Here is a 16332-nt window from a genome sequence, read left to right on the forward strand (position 1 = left end):
ATAAATTAAGATGATCAACAAGAATCTAATGAACACTTTGGCTTTACTACATAGTCTATATACTATTACAATTGGTTTTCAATTTTGTCAACTAGTTATTAATAATATTTTATTTCAACCAATTACCATTAATAATTTTTATTTTTGAAAACATTTTACAAAATAATCAAAAAATTCCAAATTTTAATGTTTTGAATCGATGGAAATTATTTTTCTATATGTGAGTGGTTGATCATTGATTCATTCAGAGTCTTAATCCCAGATTTCATCAAGACACTATTCATATGATAACTACTAAGACACTTTGCATAGACAGAGTACCTAATATTTATTATTATAAAATATTATCCTAACAAATATCTATTTGTATTGCCTCAAATATATTTACAACAAATAACATATACACAATATTTTTATTACTAACATTATTTTATTATTATAAAATATTATCCTAACAATATCTATTTGTATTACATCAAATGCATGTACAACAAATATAAAATACACAATAATTTTTTCACTTACATTATTTACATTATCTTTAACTTCAATTTGTTCAAATTTATCTTCAAAGAATAATATTTATATTTATATTTGTTAAGCAATATATTATTCAATTGAAATAATTTATTATTAAAATAATATAATTTTAATTTTAATTATATTAGATATTATAATTATAATTACAACAATGATTAGAACTGTAATTAATTTCTTTGACCATATCGTGGTCAATACTGACCACTAACTGGCAATTTTTAAACATTTAATTAATTTCAATAAACAGGGATGAAAATAAAATTTATATAGATAATTATGAATAATGATCAATAATACTCAGACCTGCTACTTAAAGCCATTGGAAGGGGACAATTTGAAGTCAGCATTATTTCACTCATAAATAAATAAAAGTAACAGCATTCATTCACAATATACGAGAGACTGTTCATTCTATTCTGTAGTTGGGGAGTAAACATATCCCTACAACACATGTTCAAACATTATTTAACACACACAAGTGCATTAGTTTTTCCTTAGACTAGTACCAAGACGAATTACCAGACAAAAACAACATCATTTTCTCCTCCATTATTCATCTCAGAACCCTAAAACCAAAAACTACATAATATCGTTCTTCACCGAATACAATCCATCCAACCAATCAAATTCATATACTTGTCTAGAGAAATTGCTTTCCAGATGCTGCAGATTTTGTTTCAAAATCCGTCTTTCCCTGTCTAAGAAATTTGAGTTGAAGTTCTTCAAGTGCTAACTAAATATGACAGTGGGATCACAGCAGCACTCGTCCAGTAGGCAGCAGCAACACAGAGCAGCCAGACTGCAAATATTTTTCAAAGATTAAAAATTTCAAACATCTCTCAAACCCTGGTTTCCGGGAACATAATCTAAAAGCGAGATTCAAATGTAAAATGAAAAAGAAGATTGAAATGAAATTTTTTCATACCATCCCTCAAGAAACCCTGGATCTTTTCGAGGCGGAGCCTGCGAATACTGCGGCGGTGCCACTACAGGAGGCTGCGGTTGATAATATCCCTGCTGCGGGTACCCTGGCTGTGGATACCCTGCAAATACACACGCACAAACACAATTCTAACACAATTCTATGTTCTTAGCACAGATTTTCTGTAAATTTGAGATCTAAATCATCGCTATTTAAAGAATTTAAGGTCAAAAACATAGTTTTCATGCTGTTTTGGTATCTAATGATTGCTATTTAAAAAATTTAAGATCAATAACACAGTCTTCCTGCAGATTTGAGATTTAAATGATCGGCACTTCATTGTGTACCTTGTGCGGGATATGGATAAGAATATTTAGGGTCCGACATTCTGAAAGAAAAGCTCTTCCGAAATCTCTCAAACTTGAGCCAAAAAAAATATATCTGTAACAGAAGCTCTGCTTGCGATTCGAACTAATGACCTTGTCTTGGCAAAGCAGTAGAACCTTTGTTTGCGATTCGAACTGATGATCTTCAGTTGGCAAAGCAGTGGAGATTTATAAAGCTTCCCAGGGCTTAAAAGGATTATTCCACTATTCTTTTCTTAGCGTTGTGAAGAAGAGTATTCCTCATTTTACCTTTACTTGCCGGCAGAACTATTTCTGACACGTGTGTATATTCGTGGCAGACTGTTGACATAGTGGCTTCGTCGAATATTTTGTCTAATAATTATCCGACCATTCTTTCACTTTTTCTTTTTGTGATGTATACGAAATTTCTGTGCTCCTTCCTTTCTTATTATTATTATTATTTTTTATTTCTTTTACTACTATTGTTCTAGAATAAAAGGCAACTTAATTATCTTTTGCCCTAAGTTATTCTTTCGCTTTAGAGATTTAAGTTCTTTAGTTAGGGCCCTCAAATTTATTCCATTTCCGCACATAAATTGCTTTTTCAGTAGGTGTTTCAGTTGGCTTGGAGTCCATAGCTAGATTAGCTCTTTTGTCTAATGGAATATTGAGAAAAAAAATGAGTGATGTCAAGTTAGATGTATAAGAATGTGTGATAGTGAAATTTGATTATTTGTTAAGTCATGTGAAGGTAGGTGAGTGAATAAGAATGTGTAATGGTGATGTTTGAATTTTTGTTATTAAGTTTATTTTATTAAAATGTTTTGATTGTAATGTTATATCAATTATGAGCGTATTCTTATTATATGTGGTTTAGTTAGTTATCTAATTTGTATTCACTTTCATTTGTTGTTTTAAATGTATGATTCGTTAAAGTAAATATGAAGAAAATACATGTGTGAAAAGGAGAACATATATATGATGCAATTCAGATCTCGTTTATATAAAGTCTTAACATGTGAATGGAATATAGATAAAAGACCCCACAAAAACTTTGACCATGTATTTTGGTAGAGAGATCTTCAAAGATCTACCTCCCATACAAGAAACTAAGGAGAAATGAAAGCATGTGTGTGTGTGTGTGTGTGTGTGTGTGTGTGTGTGTGAATGGAATCTAGGTAAAAGAACTTACAAGAGCTTTGACAATTTATTTGGTGGAGAGATCTATAAAGATCTATCAAACAGAAGGAACTAAGGAGAAAGGAAAGCATATATATGAAATGCAATGTATATAAAATATATATGTCATAGTGTACTATAGGAATGGAATCTACATAAAAGGTAACACAAAACATGACCACTTACTTTAGTGGGAAGATCTATAAAGATCTAGCACCTAGAAGAAAATGAGGAGGGGAAGTGTGGTAGTAACCTTAGTAAAAAATATGAGGAATTTGGACATTTGCTAAAGGTGGAGGATGACTAGAAACAACTAATGGTGAAACAGACTATAGGATACCCAAATGTTAAAGGGGTTAAACCTAACCAATGATAAATATGTTAGAAATGATGACATAATGTAAATGGTTGTGTGCACGAAGATGGTGTACAAAAAGGAGGGTATAAGTGGACACCCTTTTCTGAAATTGGCTAAACCCAATTTGGAAGACCCATTTGAGGGTCATGCACTCAAAATGAGAAAATGTCTAAACACAAAACTTGTAGTACTCTAAATCTAGTTTCTAAACTTCTAAGGTCTTTTTTAAAATAATAAGATTAAAAGGGTCGAAACCTATGCGCATGAAAATTATTCTAATGTTTTGTTGAAGAACATGACATAGTTATTTTCGTACACTCCACAAAATATATAGTTATATTTAGTATTTTGAAAAACCCTTTGGTAGGATGATAAGTAAGAGTGACATCTAGAAGTTGTGTATTTTTTCATAATTTTTTGACAAATAGTATTTTTCTATGATTTTTTGAAGTGACTCCATCTTGAAATTCTTGTACATATTTGTGTGTTGGGCATAACTTGCATTAAAATAATCTAAAATAAACACTTTTTTTTCTAAAAGTGTATAGAATCAAGTTTAGATCAATAATGAACCAATCAAAAAAAGTGTAGAACAATAATGTGTAATTTATTTTCTATTTGGTTAAGTATATCAAAAGTTATTAAAAAAATGGTAGATGTATGTCTGAGAAGATTGTCAAGACACTAATATAGAAAAATTAGCTTTGCAATGCTAATCTTGTATAAAATCTAAAAGAAAAATATGGTCAAAATGGTAAGAAAACATATGGTGGTAATTTTAGAGATACCCACTTCACCATTTGCAAACTTGATGAAGTCAAAGATGAGAATTGATCTTAGAAGATTAAAAAATTGCCTAAAGCAATGAAAATGGAGGTAAAACATCAACCCAAGCCTTGGGCTAGTTTAACATGCCCATTACCAAGCCTAAGTGTGATTGAGTTATGCTTCAATGAGTAAACTTTCATACTAGACATAATGTGATCACGTTATGTTTAGTAAAACTATGCTAGAAATAATGTGATTGCATTATGTCTATGTAAAAGTAAATCAATTGTTTAGAGGCCTAATAGACCTAATTAAGTCTAGTTAAAGGAGAAACTACCCAGAAATGGATTGATTTAATTAAAAAAATGATTGGATCAACTAGGGCACTATTAAAAAAATCTAAATCCCAAGTTTCACTCTTTGAATCAGCCATGCATGGGACACATTAGAACCATCACACTTTTAATTTCTTTATCATCTGGTTTGAATATTGTGCTCGAGGAATCACAAAAATATTGTAAGTAAAACATGTGTATTACCAAAAATTGCCCAAAGCCTATCATAGAAGGAGTGTGGTTGAGGGACAATGCACAATGGGTTTCATACAAAGATTTCAAATTCCAATTCTATTAAGGAAATTCTAACTTCTAGAACTCAGACTGTGGATCTTGGAATCATTCAGTTTGTTGTTCATCCAAATGATGACCCTTACAGGGCAGACCTAATTACAATGAAACAACACAATGTGAGGTTGGCATATAGGAGAGAGATTCTTGTCATTGAACTAGAAGATAAATCATCTTGTGAATAAATGAAAGAGAATTCTAGTGAAAGCTCTGAGGTATGTTGATTCATTTTAGTCAACTTTCTCTTCGATTAGATGAAAGAAGGGTCTAAAATTGAGCCAAGGGTGCATTACTCGTGATAAACAAGGAAACCTATAAAAATATTCTTCATAAATGGCCAGAAAAATTATTGGAGCTCTTGATTAGATGAAAGAAAAATCAATGGTTGATATCGACAACCAATTTAGTGTATATCTTCAAACAATGAAACATGTTAATAAGCAGTCTCGTGAATGTATGGATATAATAATGGAGCTCTCTCTCTCTCTCTCTCTCTCTCTCTCTCTCTCTCTCTCTGTATATATATATATATATATATTCACATTGATAAAATCATGTTCCTTGATAAAAGTAACAATTAATTGTGTACAAATGAATGAAATCAACAAAGACATAATAAATAAACAAAGAGTGGATTAAAATCCCATCAACCAACTTGTATGCATGTGTACACTAAAAAAATAAATTTGAAACAAGAGAGATAAAATTTTCCATGATAGTCTAGTAGTTGCAAACCTGTCATCTTCATCACAAGTTTTCCATGAAAATCTAGTAGTTGGAGGTTCCATCTTCATCACAAATTTTCAATGACAATCTAGCAATTGTAGGTGTCATCTTTATCACAAGTTTTCCATGACTCTCTATTAGTTGTAGGTGCCATCTTCATCAGAAGTTTTCCATGATAGTCTAGTAGTTGTAAGTGGCATCTTAATCACAAGTTTTCCATGATAGTTTAGTAGTTGGAAGTTCTATCTTCATCATAAGTTTTCTGTGACAATCTAGTAGTTAGAGGTGTTATCTTCATCATAATGTTTCCATAACAGTCTAATAGTTGCATGTGCCATCTTTATCACAAGTTTTATATGACAGTCTAGTAGTTGGAGGTGTCATCTTCATCATAATTTTTCTATGATAGTCTAGTAGTTGCAAAGATCATCTTCATCACAATTTTTTAATGATAGTTTAGTAGTTGCGAGTACCATTTTCATCAAAAAAAATTTGTGGTAGTCTAGCAGGTACTATAAAAGGACAAGGAGATATAGTTGGGAGAAAGCTTCAGAACTAGTGACATCAATTGAGGTGAGATATCTAAGATGATGTTTTCCTTCTTGATTTATGAAGTAGGGTAATCCTTGCTATCCAAATTATACCATAGGGCTTTACCCTCTCTCTCTCTCTCTCTCTCTCTCTCTCTCTCTCTCTCACACACACACACACACACATGTACACTACTTCCCTCTCACACCCCCCTTGTACCCCTAACCCTCATTTTTTGTCTCTCCTTCCTTACCCTAATCATTCCTCTCTCTCTCTCTCTCTCTATATATATATATATATATATATATATATAAAGTTATTGCATATCTAATGGGTGTATCTCCTCCATTGAAAAACATAAGTGCTTCTATAGACTTGGCTCTAGTGTACTAAAAGGGGTCATTAGGGTTCCTAATGTATCAAAAGGGACATTAGGACCCCTTAAGATTACATAAGATCCCTTAAAATTTTGTGTCTAAGTATATGTGCATTGACGACCTTCTATCAGTACTTGAGCTACTACTAGATTGTGAGTATCCATCATCATCATTTGACATAGGCTAACAAAGATATCTTAATTCTTTCCTTTGTTGCTTTCCCCTTCCTATCTCTTCAAGTCCTTATCTATAACTTTTTTCATGGGTCCAAGAAGCTCTTACCTCTCTTTCCCATCAACCATGTGGACTTTATCTCTTAATCCCAAAAAGTGTGTTAATAGTTTCATTCTTAATATAATTCATAACCAAATTCTCCATAGCCATTTTTTTTCTTGATCATTGCAATATTTTCTTCTTAACTGAATATTTTGTAATCATTTGATATACAATCATAGTTTTCTCTTGGCCAATCCTATAATCTTGTGATTGAGCATGATGATCCACAAAAGGGTTGAAATATAGATCTAGTGGAACAATAGTATTAGATCCATCAAGTGTTCCCTGATGGGTTGTAAGACCTCTTAAGGGACACTTGATGGTTGCAATGTGTTCCAAGGGGTCATATGGGGTCATAAGGGGATAGGTAGTGTCCCTTTGAGAAGTTATAGGACCCGTTATGGCCACTTTTGACATGTTATAACCATCAAGTGTTTCATAAGGGGTCTTATGACCCCCTAGGATACACTTGATGATTCTAATATTATTCTTCCACCAGATCTAGATTTCAACCCTTTTCTAGGTTTGTAGGCCCAATCATGAGGTTAAAGGATTGACCAAAAGAAAATTGTGATTATATATCAACTAATTACAAAATGTACAGTTGAGGAGAAAATATTGTAGCGATCAAGAAGAAAGATATCTATGGAGAACCTAGTTATGATTTTTTTAAAGAATGAAACTATTAATGAATTACTTAGGATAAAGAGACAAGTCTCACATGGTTAATGGGAAAGAATGGGAAGAGGTTCTTGGACCCATGATTGAAGTTACAAATAAGGAATTGAAGAGCTAGGAAGAGGAAAGAAACAAAGGAAAGAAGTAAGATATGTATCTCATCCTATATCAAATGATGATGATGAATATAGACCATCTTCTAGTAGCTCAAGAAGTGACATGAGGTATTTAGTCCACATGCACTCATTAAAAAAAAAATTATATAGAGAAGTGACAAACTATCTACAATTATCCATAGAGCAATATGAACTACATCATCCCCCCTCTCCCTCCTCCCTTGAATCTCCTTCCCCCCTCCTCTCTCAATATATCACTCTCAATCTCTCTCATTGATATTTTGATTCTCCATAGCCTGATGGGGTTATGGAGAACTAGATGCAATGATTCTAGTTCTTAATAATGTGATCATGTTTTATTAAGAAAATAAGAAAAATATGATTACATTATGTCTAACATCTAATTTTTTAATGTTAGTTCTTGGCTTGTTAATGAGCCAAGTCCCATTTAGAAATTTGATAAAAAGCACACATAGCATGATCATGTTATTTGTAGTTTTGACTTTTCTTTTATGGTGTCCACTTTTTTGCACACCATCTTGGTGCATATGCCCCAATCAAGGCATCTAATAAAAGATAGCCTAAGGTGATTATCTTGCACCACATCATTTAATGTACATAATGGAAGTCATAGTAACATATTTGTTACATGCAAGGAAATTTCCCTTTCTTACAACAATACATAAAGCTATCTATCTCAATCCCCTTGGATCCCTCAATATTTATATTAGTTTCTTCTCAAATATACTAAACACAATTTTGTTTCCTCTACCTATAATAGAGGTCACTCATTTTCTCTTTACCTCATATGTATTGTTGTAAGTTATGATATGTACTCTTTGATCTAGGATTGGAGTTATTAGCCTTACAATCTTAAGTTATTTTCATGTGTGCTCATGTTCCTTGGAATTATTTGTACAACCAAGAGAAATGAGAAGTTAATTTACTCATTACTAACAACTTATGAAAAAAAAAAATTCATTATATTTGATTTGTACAAACTTCTCTACAATGTCTAACTTGCACAAGTTCCAATCGGTAAATATTTGACCCCTTTTTAGAGTATCTAAAGTCTTCAAAATTGAGTTCAAAGTTTACATACCTTTTGGTAAATACTAAAAATATTCATTCTTCCAAACTAGACTCGATCTTGCAATGAAACTTTATTGGTAAGTTAATGTATCCAAATTGAACCTCAAAGGAAGAAATTAGAACATTCTAAGCTCAAAATAAAAATTTATTAAAAATATTAAGCTTCCAAAAATAGTAACTCTCTATTGAGATAGTCCTTATTAACAAGAAAAAGTAGATAATATTTTTGGGTATTGCTAGATTTCCCTTATACTCAAGATGTTCTTGCACCATAGTGGAAGATGAATTTTCTACTGTAAGAAATGAAAAGAAATTGATAATGCAAAAATGACACCATTTAACTAGAAAGGGTTGTTAGAGTAGTTAACTTGTAAGGAATAAGTTGTAGTGATGAGATGAGTGTACTTATAAAATTATTTTAAAGGTGGCAATTATCTTTCATTCTTACAAATTTATGAATTTTGTGGTGGTGTGGAAATAATGGGGTCAACGTTTATATTGGAAATAACCCAATAGTAGTAACAAAAATAACCCAATGGTAATTAGGAATTTTTGGCCCAGTGAAAACCAAAAGGTCAAAGTGACTCTTCAACTATAAATAGGAAGATGTGATTAAATGAGTTTTTATTTTCTTGGGCAAGAGATTCATTAATGATAGGAATTTATATCAATTGAATATGGATATTATTTCCCTAGTGTTGGATTGGAACTCAAGCTAGCAAAGAATTTAGAGACTATCAAACATTGTTCTACACTCTTTGGTTGACAATAATTTACTATTTGGATTAGACCCTCTATTTGAATGAGTGGTTCTAGATGTAGGTTTCAATATAACTAAAGGATTTGAGAATCCAATGGAGGTGAGGAAAGTATTAATCTCATATTGGTTTTGACATATGTGTGACAATATACTTAAGTCATTTACTTAGTTCATGCCGAACAAGTAATACATGTCGAGCATAAGTTGTCAGATAGTATATGCCAAGCAATAGATATTTAGTATGACCTAAGTAACTAGTAAGTGTTAAGTCATTCAAGTGCCAAGAAGATAGTATGTGTCAAGCAATTTATATGTTGAGTGATCACTAGATATCAAGTCATTTAGAGGCCAAGTTGTAGCATTGAAGTAACAGTTGATGTCGAGCATCATAGACTTCAAGTGTCGAGTTACATAGTTTTGACATAGTTGTTTGTAATGGCACAAACTTCTATGTAAACCTTTTTTAGGCTAACTTAAGAATTGTTTTATGATCTTTGATGATAAGGACAAATCTTAATTGTGAATCCATATGCATTACATGCATCCAATCAAAAAAAGGGAACTATTAAGCGTATTCGCACCTAACCCTAAGTCACATAGGCCTTCTTAAGGAAGACAAACCTAAACTTTTTATGAATGCTTAAGGAGAATTGAAGAGAGTTTGCATGTGCAAACAGAGCATTCATGGTGATTAAGTTGTTATAACTTGAGTTACATTGCAGAATCAGTTTAAGGAGATTAGAGGAAAGGAATTAGAAGATAGTAGAGATACATCTAATTAGGAAGGATCAAGTACACATCAATACAGAAGTGATCTAACATCAAGCAACAGAGTGCTAACCAAAGGATCATTGCTAATACATTCTAACAGGTGAATCAATTAAATCTCTTAATAGAGTAGTCTTGATAGGCTATTGTAAATCCTTTAACAGGATGCTTACTTCATTGTAAGTTTTTTTTTTTTTTACCAAGCACACTTCTAATAGGGTGTTGGAATCCTTTAACAAGGTAAGATCTAACAATCTTGTAAGCCTTTAATAGGGAAGACCTTTCACAGGGTAGATCATGTCTCATGATCAAAACATTATAACCTTCATTTGATACACTTTATTACTGCAGTAGTGAAGATTTGTGGGTGTCATCCCTACCTCAGTTTTACCTACTCCTTGGAGGATTTCTAGGTAACCAAATATTTTGTGTAATACATGTGTTGAATATTTTACTTTCATGATATAGATGTATATGTTGAATTTGGTATTTTAGTTTATATGGATAGATTATGAGATGGATGTGTGGTGAATGATTTTGAGGTTGAAAGTTTTAAGTGTTGATTCACCACCCCCTCCCCCACCTCGTGCAACCCCCTCTTAGAGTTTACTTCCCTATTGTATTTCCAAAAATTGATATCAGAGCTAAGTTTTCTAGAAAGTAAAGCTTTGCATCTTTGAGGAAAGATCTTGGAGATGGAAGTCTACAATTTGGGAAAGACAATTGAGAACAAGAAGATTGAAATACAACTTGGCCTACATCAGCTGAAAGAAGAAAGAGATGAGTTAAATTGATCATTGAAAAGAAGGAAGGAGATAGCTATTGAAGAGAATGACACACAATACCAAGAGATTTACATTACCAAATTGTTTGCAAATAGAAACGCTAATGAATTTGATGTAGCAATTGCAGTTATGATGAAAAAGAATGGAACCCTAATTGAAGAGGTCAAAAATCTCAAAAGAGAACAAGAAGTCCAATTAGTATTGCTATGTGAAGTGATCAAGTAGGAAAAGAAAGCTGAAGAAGATAAAGTCATGATTGAAGATGACAAAAAGATTTTGACCAATAGACTAGAAGAGAAAACATCTAAGATAAGTAGGATTGCTAACATGTAATTGGAAACCTTGAGTCAAATGATGATTGCAAATCATGAACTAAATGCAAAGGATATTGATATCACAACACTGTAGTTGTAGAATGAACAACTGAGAAATGATCTAAAAACATAAAAAGAGTTTGTTGAAAGTTTCAATAAACCTAGTGAATCCATCAAGTACTTTGAATACTTTATGAGTGTTAGAAATAATAAAATCGAAATGAACTAAAAATAAAGAATTATAATTTAATCCAAGAGATTTTTTGATGAACATAATTACCATACTTTATAAGAGCTTTCCAAGATCAACACAAAGGAGGAGACAAAGATTTTGAAAGGGGAAAGCAAATAAAACCCCTTGTGAATTATATGAATGAGGAAAATGCCTAAGAATGAAGAAAGAGAGAGAAGGAGACAATGTGGAGCCATAGGGCTCATTACATGAACTACATCGTGATTGTGTGTTGGAGAGAATGATAGAGAAGCATCTCTTATAAAGAGATGAGAAGAGGAGTTATTTGTAACTACCATGTGAATGATTTCCACATTCATAAGTGTGTGCATAACAAGTGTCATAATCCTCTTAAGGAGGAATAAACTATTTTCCTTAATAAAGGATTTACAAAAAAGACTTGTCCTCACATGTGGACTAGAGGACAAACAACATAAGGGATACCTTGGTTTATCCCATTTAAGAAATACAACCAAGGAAAGATTGCCAATTCTAACAATGAGATCCCCTAGATCCAAAAGTGACACTTCTAGATTGGATTAAACTAGTATTGAAGAAGGAGAATCATCCAAAAGTGGTAAAGAAAGAAGTAACAAAGGTAAGAACTCCAAGCCTACTTTTCATAATTGTGGTAAGATAGGTCATACTACTAATGTTTGCAGTAGCAATACTGCAAATCAGAATCCTAAGAAGAAGTTCATGAATCATTTCCACAAATGCAACAAACAAGGACATCAGGCACATGAATGTAGAACCAAGACCATAAGCACACAAAGATTTGAAGGATACTGCTATAACTGTCAGAAGTATGGATATAGAGCATATGAGTGCAGATCAAGGCCTAAATGGTCATCAAACAAATAAACAAAGGTAAAGCACAATGAAAACTCTTATAATTGTTAATATAATACTAGGTATAGTTGTCACTATTGTCAAGAATAGGGACATGTTGCTGAAAATTGCATAAGAACACATTTTAGAAGTGACTACAAAAGATGGTTGAGTCAACCCACATCTTTTAGTTGTTTGAAGACTAGTCAAATAAGCAAGAATTGTCCAACAAGGTCAAATGCACCAAGTAGTAAGTTCAACAAAGGCAAAGGAAAAGTAGATGTTGAGAATGTCAAAGATGAGGTGAACAAGACATGGAAGAGAAAAAAATATTGTAGCACTTCGAGTTTAGATGGGATCACTTCACCCAATGGGTTAGGTTATCACACCACTTCCAATTAAGAAATCAAGAGGTAAGTTGGAACTGATATTTAAAAGACATAATATACATCAGTTCCAAGGAATTAGTTTTAAATAGATTATATTTACATCAATAAATATGGAAAGTGTTGTTAAGAATCTAGAAGAAATTTTTAAGTTTTGTCAGTTTTCATGTTACTACCGAGCATGAAAAATTTCACTATGATTGTCAAGTAAAATATTAGTTGATGTTGAGCTATCAAAAGTGATAGTGTTGAACGAGCTCATAGTAGTTTTCAAGCAAAAAGGGAACTTCATGGAAGTTGAGTGAGTCAAAATCTCTATTGAAACTAAGCATACAATTGTGTAAGCACTAAGCATTAAATGCAAGGTTTTAAGGTCTATATGATCAATTTCTACTTATTTAACATCATTCAAATTTGAAGGAGAGCATGAAGAGTGAAAGGTGAATTGAAGAAATCATTCCAAGGATTTGCAAGTAGGATTCAATAGTCGCTTGACACCATCACAACAGATTGTCAAAGGTATTTATTGTGTGCCAAGCTACACAGTTTGAATTTTTGTAAACCCTAGTTTACATAATGGTGTCTAGTTCATTAGATCCTAAGTTAAAGAGGGTAAAGAAGTTTTGAATGTGAAATTGATAAGAAATGAGATCATAAAACCAAACTTTAGAGCCATTCCTGATATTGTTTACAAGAAAGATCCATTTGGTGCATTGTTGATGATACCACCTTGATTTTTGAGGATTCAAGATGTAAGATGTTGCTACACATGCAAGGTGGGTAGCATAGGAGACATGGATTTTAGGGAAACCTTTGAGAAATTATGTGAAAATGAAGTGTTGAGAGATGAATTCAAAATTGTAGAATCAAAAGTGTTAACCTGTGCCCTAGATTTTTCCAATGTTTTCAAGACTAAATGCATAAAGATAGTTCTAAGTAGAATTCATGATAATTCTATATGGTTGGATAATGGACCAGTGAAAATTACAAAGAAGATTGTATAAAAAGTGACTGGGTATCCAATACTCGACCAACCTAAAATGATGAGGAATGAATCTAAAGAGGTCATTGAGAAGAATACAAGGGTAATGTGGAACAAACGAGGCATGATATTTGACACAATCACATATCCCCTAATTTATTTTGTAGTGAGGATAATATCACATAAATTCTATCAATCTAGCAGGCTCAACAATGTACCATGTATTACTATTGACATGGGCTATAAGATAATTAAGAAGGATCATACCTATGACCTTGCTGAGTTGCAGATGCAATAGTTTTCAAAAAAATTGGGAGCAACAAGGAAGACCAAAAGTGCACAATGTAAATTTGGTTCAATTCTTGTATGTATATTCTTTTATGTACATAATACATTCCCCACATTTGGTAAATTTGTATGGAAAACAAACAAATCTATTATAGTGCAGATTGGTGAATTTATTGAGCAACTTGAAAAGAATTTTGAGTCAGTTGTGACTAGCTACTTTGAAGACTTCAAGCAATCAATGAAGAAAAGATTGAGGATGCCAGTTTCACTATTTGAGAAACATTTCAATGATGTTTTCTTTCTAGTTGACACTAATTTTACTTATGTTCAAGTTTCTATTCCAAGGGTAAGATGTTTAAGACTACTAGGTTATGAGATCAATGTTGATGAAGCCTTTGTAGCAATAACAACATTACTTGCAGAAGATGTAGATGTTGAGGCTACTACCTTTAGGAATTATGATGTGGAAAAATCTAAGATAACAATGGATTTGAAGATTGCCTCAGTCATTAGAAAGAAAAATAAGATTGTTAAAAAGCTTAAGGAGAAATTTGGTGAAGGAGCCGAGGAAAATGAAGAAAAAGATGATGATGAAGATGAAGAAGAAAAGAAGATGTACCTACTCAAGCACCACTGGCCTTAACTCAAGGTCAAGGAGAAGATCAAGAATTAGAAGTAGAAATTGAAGAGGATTCTGAGGGAGAAGAAGTTAGTGAAGAACCTAAGGAAAAGAAGAGGAAAGCTAAGACCCCAAAAGTTAGCAAACCAAGGAAGGTTGCAAACCTAAGCCTACAGTTCCCTCTACTAGAGAAAGCACAAGGGATAAGTTATCAAAAGGACTCAAGAAGCAAATAAGACAAAAGAGAAGAGGGCTAGATCAGCTAGCAAGGAAGAGGAGCCTGAGAAGAGACCAAAGAGAAATTACATAGCTCTAGCTGAATCTGATGAAGAGAGGACAAAATTTGATGACAATAACCAATTCAAAGTGGTAAGTCACCATCCTTCTTTAGATTTAGACAATATATGTGAGAACATAAGGAATAATGTTGATTTATCTGGTCTTACACATATTGAGTTTTAAAAACTTGGAAAAGTTGAGATGAACCAAGTAGAGGAGTCAATATATTCCATGATGGAAACATTCAAACAAACTCCAATTGAGATTGCCAACTCTCTACCAAAGTGATTATCTACTCTCTACCAAAGGGATTATCTAATAGAGTTGAGTAAAAGTGGCAATATAGTCTCTCAATAAAAATACAAATTAGAGAGACTACACTTGCCCAAGTGATGCCAAAATTGGATAGGGTGATAATGTCTAAGGAAATAAAGAAACTTGTAGGGAAATTTGTACCAAAATACAAGGCATTCAACATATTGTAGAACAATGTTGAGAATGTTGTACAAAGAACCACTTTGATTTGGAAATCATTATATGGTTTGACAACACCCAAGGCAATAATGCAGGAACCTATTGAGGTAGGTGAGGACAAAGATGAACAACAACAGGTAACTGAGGTTGTCATAGTTGACACTAAGACAGTTACACATGTGGAAGGCACTGAAACACGTGAAGACACATAGGCACCAGTTGAAGGTGAGCAACAAATAGAACATAGTGTACAAGATACACTAGTGCCAAGTGCTAGTCCACAACATGAGGTGGATATAGAAAGTGATACTATAAAGATTAAGGATGTTTCTAGTACTGTCACTTAGAACATCAATCCCCTTATAGAGGAATACTTGAAGAAGATACTGGTAGAATATGCTACCTAGGCTAAACTTTGTGAAAATCTTGTACTAGTGAGAGTTGATGAAATTGAGAAGGCAGACAAGGTATCTATAAGGGAGAAAGTATAGAAAGAGGTGACATCTTCAACCCCTCCTCCATTCACATTAATACAACCTACATTACCCAATGTGGTATATCAAAGGAAGGAGACAACTGCTTCCATGGTTAATACATTGGCACAAAGTACTCCAGTCTCAGTCAATCTAAAGAAAAATGAAAATGACAAGGATGAGATAGTTGGAGAGCATAAAGATGAAAAAGAAAAGAATGAAAGAACACATGTTTCAATAGATTAGGTAGATACTCCTGTACCTATAGCACAAGATCAAGGTGCATCTGTGAATAAAGAGCAATCAAAGGATAAGACTAAAGAGCTAAGTATGACTACAAAACTTGAGGAGAAACTTGCAATACATACACAGGTAAATTTTCCAAAATCTACTACTCCTCCAAGTGAAGCTCTTCATAGGCCAAGTATAAAAGATATACCCCTAAAATCATCAAGGCCAAGTGAAAGCACATCTAAGGTAGATGAAGTTCATCATCTGTTGATGTGAACTTGGGTGAAGTGATTGAGTTGCCCAAGTTTCATTTTGCAACCATCACTATTGAAAAGATGAGCATACTCCAAGATTCTCTTGCAAGGAAGAAACAA

General features: G+C 32.8%; 1 long non-coding RNA gene across 1 annotated transcript; it reads right to left on the reverse strand.

Annotated features, from left to right (window-relative positions):
* Positions 1-924: 924 nt before the first annotated feature.
* LOC149566512 (uncharacterized) lies at positions 925-2010 on the reverse strand. The gene is made up of 3 exons (XR_016362210.1): positions 1810-2010; positions 1466-1583; positions 925-1339 (listed from the first exon to the last, which is right to left on the reverse strand). It is a non-coding gene; the product is annotated as an uncharacterized LOC149566512 (long non-coding RNA).
* Positions 2011-16332: the final 14322 nt, after the last annotated feature.

This window comes from Cupressus sempervirens, chromosome 3, assembly GCF_028749045.1.
Source record: "Cupressus sempervirens isolate cs-2001-9-10 chromosome 3, ASM2874904v1, whole genome shotgun sequence".
NCBI lineage: Eukaryota > Viridiplantae > Streptophyta > Pinopsida > Cupressales > Cupressaceae > Cupressus > Cupressus sempervirens.